Source organism: Diceros bicornis, unplaced genomic scaffold (assembly GCF_020826845.1).
Source record: "Diceros bicornis minor isolate mBicDic1 unplaced genomic scaffold, mDicBic1.mat.cur scaffold_1071_ctg1, whole genome shotgun sequence".
In the NCBI taxonomy this organism is placed as follows: domain Eukaryota; kingdom Metazoa; phylum Chordata; class Mammalia; order Perissodactyla; family Rhinocerotidae; genus Diceros; species Diceros bicornis.
Window position 1 is genome coordinate 5139 of NW_026691003.1, and position 6040 is coordinate 11178.

The 6040-nt window shown below is 39.7% G+C and overlaps 1 long non-coding RNA gene across 1 annotated transcript; it reads right to left on the reverse strand.

Moving 5' to 3' along the window:
* Window positions 1-2347: 2347 nt before the first annotated feature.
* On the reverse strand, window positions 2348-4025 carry LOC131402440 (uncharacterized). Its single transcript, XR_009218666.1, has 3 exons — window positions 3625-4025; window positions 3126-3249; window positions 2348-2565 (listed from the first exon to the last, which is right to left on the reverse strand). It is a non-coding gene; the product is annotated as an uncharacterized LOC131402440 (long non-coding RNA).
* Window positions 4026-6040: the final 2015 nt, after the last annotated feature.

Sequence of the window (6040 nt, forward strand, 5' to 3'; positions counted from 1 at the left end):
TGTTCAAATTTTAGGTCCTGGACAAAGGATTGCATTGTTTTTCTGCTTCACCAGCTCAAGTGTCTCCCCCACATCACAGCAATATAACCAGAGTGTATGATTCACTCCACCTGCTGGTTTTTAAATGATGTGATTCTTCTTGAAAAGGTAAAATTTAGGGAGATTCACGTGGTTTCAAAATGTGTGCCTGCATTGTGACTTTATATCGTGCAATTTCAAATTTACACCAGTAAAACTTGCATACAATGCCACCTTTTTCAGGAGGACAATTTGGCACTGACTATCCAAATCTAATATTTTAGTACATAATGCTTTCATTTAAAAATTCCACTGCTAGGAATTTAGCCTAAAGATATTGTGATAAGGGCATTTATAAATACAGGGTGATATGATATATAAATTCAGAGTGAGGTGATATATTCTATCTCCCTGAATTATTTGCTGTGGTGTGTTGGGTGGAGGAAAAAGGAGCACCTTGTATGTAAACATGTTACCTTAAGCCTGTAAATGCATGTACAGTCCACTAGGCTCTCACACTCAAAGAGAAGCCAAGCTGGCCTGGCTTATCCTGCCAGCCACCCAACACTGGACAACAAAGGCATTGGTCTCGCTGAGCCTCTCTGGAGTGTACTGGACCACTTCATGTGTGCCCCCAGGTCACTATGAGCCCCTTGCACTGCTTAACCCATGACCACAGGTTTGCCTTGATGCATCAGTAGGGAGCACACAGTGGCTAAAGGCCAAGAAAGACTAATCAAATCCTGTGAATAAGGCAGCACAGGGCTTTCATTAGCTCATTGTTGCTGATTTGATCAATTCACTAATTGTCTACTAACTTATTGAATGAGAATAAATGTGTGTATGGCAATAAACAAGTGACTCACAATTTTACTGGTTGTCTCTTATTTGAACTGGCTCTTTGCTGCAACCCAAGGGAAAAATCTAAATTAAAGAGCACTCTCACCTACAATAATTGTCATTTGGCTTAAATAGAACAGATGCATTCACAAAAGTTCACCAAGTATGTTTACTGCAGTACTTTTTGCAATGCAAACAAAGTCAATCAGTCAGGATGGTTTACATAATTTTATGTCCATATCATTGACGTAAATAATCAACAAACAATCTATAGACTAGAAAGGTAAGGTGATATTTCCCTGAGCCAAGCTGCGGACCAGCCTGGAAGTGCAGTGTCCACTGGGGAGGAGGGTCCTCTGTGGAAGCGCGATTCACAGCATGGTTACATACCGTTTCAGAGCCAAGAACACACCTGAGAGGAATACAATTTTGTTTTTCTCAAAGTCATAAGGAGAGGTTTTGCTGCAATTTAGCAGATACACAGCAGGTCAACTTGACCTTGGTTTTCTTGAAAGAAAAACTTATTTTCAAAGAGGTACTGGTATTGGTATCAGAGGAAGGGAAACATTCACCTCCATCTTTAAAGAGTGCATCTTTTGCTTTGGGTAAATGAGGCAGATGTACAATGCATGTTTGCTGGGCCATAAGTCAGGCTGCTCTGGGAAGAAACAAGTTTTAGGCCAAATCAGGTTTAACCCAGAATGGCTTTGCCATACACCTCAATATGTGAAAACTTCTAATTATTCTTATTATTTTCATCAACCTAATGTAATAAATAATATGCAGTGAAATTTTTTAAATGAGACATGTTTTCATGTGCTCTTATAAAAAGACCTCCAAGATACATGTGTCATGCAAAAAAAGCAGCGCGTGGTTCAGTGAGTAGTGTAGAATCCCTCTTCTGTTAAAAAAAAAAAAAGTTTATAAGTAGACAAATTTTTATAGGGTCACTTCTCATCAAAAGGATTGAGTGAATTCAAGAGAATATCCTTCCTCTGTTACAAACAGATAAAATGAAAGGAGTTAGCGGTTACTAAGCTATAGTTGGGCCCATCTAAGCTGATTGGCTTGCCTCGAGTCAGTCCATTTATGGTAATCAAGCTACTTGGGCTGCTGGAAGCCAGATTTTCCTTATTGAAGGACTTCTCACTTTGTAAAGGGCTCCAGTGGCAATATTTCTAAAGATTCTTGGTTCCAGCGTCATCCTGGTGCTATGGGTTCCCACCTGGCATATGTGTAGTGCCATCTCTATTATTGAGCAAGGTTTTGTTAATCAATAACCTGTGTTAAGGTAGCAAAACTAATTTCTGCTGCTCAATGTTTTATGTGCTGTTTCAATTCCCTCTTTTCTTTGTACATTCCTAAATCTTGAAGGAAATAGAGTGATGGCCACTCTAGCTACTTCCTGCTGAGTAGGGGGGAAGAGCAAAGTTTCTGAGTCTTTTGTTCTTAAAAATAATCAAACCAAAGACACACATTTTGGGGTGTCACATTTTGATCCCCTACATTTCTGCCATTGAAACTTCAAGAAGTTTCACAGTCCAGAAGCTGAGTTGGTAGATTGTTCCATCTCACTGAACACTGACCGGTCTCTTAGTCCTGGCAATAGGTCAGTCCAGTTAAATACATTTCAGGAGGTGGTGATGTAGGTAGGCTCCCAAAGTTAGGCCTATGAGCAAGAAATCAGGTATCTAAAAAGAGGCATTTCTATGAAAACAAAAGAAAAACAAAGGTTAATGGTTGAAGCCAGTTTCTGAACCCACGAGAGTCAACTCAATCAACTCTTGATCTTGATCTTTTGTTAGCAGTTGCATGAAGCCATCAGTTTCTCCATTAGATTTCTGTAATTTCTTACCCAGTTTAGTTTTATGACCTGAAAGTTTATCAGAAAGATGTATTCTAGAGTAAGTGTCAAGACCTTTCCAGGAATCTCTGAAACATTTGAAAAGCACCAGAGTAAAACAATAACAGTCAGTAAATGACAAAAGACTTAAATATGGCAATTGACTAAGAAATCTGATTATTTCTGACATATGATGTTTTATAACCAGGAGAGATCAGAGTTTTAAGAATGTTATATAATTTATAAAATGCATATTAATAACATTTACACATGTAATATAACCTAAAATTGTTTGTTATCATTTAATAAATGGAAAAAGGAAGCATTTTGACACTACAGCCCTCATCCAGAAGCTCTCCATTCCTTGGGTGAATGGTAGACATAACGGAGAGGTGGAGAATGTCTCTGTAAGGCATACACTCACCTGTCTCAGTGGAAATCTCATTTTCTGGGCAGAGAGTTCCGTCAGAACAACAGACAGCCTTTCTCTCCTGGGGGCTATCCCTAAATCTAGGACGCCAACTCTCACTGCATACAGAGTGCAGAGTCTGGAGAAAACCAGATATCTGTTGGTAAAGGCTGTGATATTTACTTAATTTTCCAATAACTACAGTGTTTTAGAGTATTGGGCCTTTAACAAATTTGATTTTTTTGATTTTTAAATACCTAAATCCAATTCATTGATTGGATGCCATGTTTATTGTATGGTATAAAATATACAAATAGAAACACATAGTTGAATAAATGTGTTCTATTTCCATCCACTGGATAAATAGTAATTGATAAAACTCATTAAGCTGGAAGTCAGTTGTTAAATGCCCATATGTGGCCCTTTATGAAGCTCTGAGGGGGCACAAAACCCCCAAAACAAGATTTTGCTTATTTATGTATAGTGTAAAGCATTATGATTGAATCCAACCCACCTCAGGAATTCCCACAGTCCAGTCTATCACCTCCTCAGATAAAGACAATTCTTGACCACGTGGAGCATGTGGGGGAATACTCTCCTACTTTCACTGTAAGTCCAAGACCTTCTGGAAAATTCCAAAAGTTGAGCATGGTATACTCTGCATCTGATTTTCTTTCTTCAGCCAAATTCACTGAGTCACCAGTGGCATTGTTAAATTCTATGTTCCTCAGAAAGGGGTGTAGAGATGGGGAAAAGAGATGAATCGTCTTGTGATGAAGTGTATCCTGGTGTCAAAGATGGAAAACTTGAATGGGGGAAAACCCTTCATTGTCTATAATTCCAGATCATAATGTGAATTTCTTATAAGCATCCAATGAAGCAAAACAAATGAAAATATATGGAGAACTAAAATATTATAATGTTTCTAAATTATCACTTAGTTTCAAGAGAAGACACCTGAAGATAAGCAGACCAAGACAATTAGTGGGTGTGGAAATCAGGCTAATCTCAACTGCACAGACAAATCTATCCACATCCATTCACTATCTGAATTTTCCCAGGACATCAATCTGCAAAAAGAGCTTAGCAATACATAAAGTTGTTTCAGAATTAAATGATATCTTTTATGTAAATTATTTACTATACTTTTCCATATAGGCACTTAAAGGACTAGTTCTCTTCCTGTTGTCATTGAGGAGTTTTATGAGAAAAGGCTGGATATGCCCTATTGAAAACATTAGGCAGGCAGGATGTTGGGATCCTTTGTAACACAAAGCATTGATATTGACTCAAAGAGCACTTTCTCCTTGAAGCTAGCACATTCTTCTTGATGACCATTACTACCCAGGACTAGATTTACCTTCTGGAGAATGAAACAAGTACAGAACCTCCTGTGCTTTTGGAGAAAGAATCCTAAATACTTGGTTTGAGCACTATGGAATCCCATCAGGAAGTCACATTTATTACAGGACATGCTATTAAATGGAAAAGACATTACCTGCCAGGGAGAAATCACCAGCCCTTCCCCACTTCCCGTTGGTTGCATTTCTACTTGTTGGAGACGCATCTCATGAAGGGTCCAGGCCACAGCATTCACAGCATTGTACACGTTGTAACTCCCTTCTGTCATGGCCATGTCTAAATGATGCCAAGGCAACCTCCCCAAGGAGGCATTAGTTGGACAATTCTCCAATGTTTTACAGTCAGACGCAGACACCTTGCAATCAAAAGAGATGGCCCAAAACTTATCAAGGTAAATGCCTTCTGGATATTTGGAAGGGTTAACTGTCTGCATAAAAGTTTCAAAACCAGGGATCTCACCATGGTGGTGTGAAAAAATGAGAATCCCATGGAATGAGTCAAGTATGAAAGCTCTTGGACCGGTGGTAAAATCCCGCTGTGATGTTGTGACCCAGACTTTCCATATCTCTGAAAACATCTATTTAGAAAAGCTCAAGCTTATTAGAGAGTGAACATCACAATAAACGATAACCACTTTCACTGATGATTCCTTGATCCGCAAATGATATTGAAAGTTCCTTGAGGTATATAAACTTCCAGTGACAGGGATCATTTGCACAAAGGCTGCACAGATTCCATTCTTGTCCATCTCTCCTCTCAAGTCTGAGAGAAATTGAACACCTTTCTTGTCTTCTGAGATGACCAGCCCCACCAGGTCCCACTGAAATGAAGCAGCAAAGAGACCATGCCAAGGGCCAGAGATGTGTCCCCGGGGGCCATCTGATAGAAACATAGAAACTGGTCATCATCATTCAAGATGGGATCAAAGGGACCATAGCTAAGCTCAAGGGAAAAGACAGTTGGAAGCCACATGAAGAAGAGGATTTGCAAAAAGCACACTCAGTCTTAAACAATATTCAGCAACACCTGGAAGTGGTAGAAGGGGAAATTTACTCATTTCACTATCCAATCATCTACCACTCCCTGAGAGATTTCTATAAAATAACTGATCAGACTCAGAGTTCCAGGAAATTCCCTTGTCTCCTTCTCCTTCATCCTGCTCTTTACTTCAAACAAAGGAAACGTGCACACCCCACCAAGACTCTGTACACTTACCCTTTGAGATCACATCCTTTGAGAGATGCATAAACCCAGTCTTTTCCTTTCATTCTTTTTAGGCACCTGAGAATGGCACCAAATGACACATGGTTTCGTCTCTCCCCATCCCGCCCATCCTTACCTGTGGAAATTTGTAGAGTGTCAGCAGTGTTCCACTCTGGGCAGAAATTGCCCCTGTTGTTCCTGTAAGGACTGCTACAGACTTGCTCTCTCTCCTACAGTGGTAATTAGGAATGTCCTTGCCCAGCCCTGTGAGCCAAATCGGGGAACTCTCCAATGCCTTCTGTTCACTGGGCAGGGCATTATAGACAATAAAAACCCAGAGACATGTTGGGTAAAAGATGGGGCTT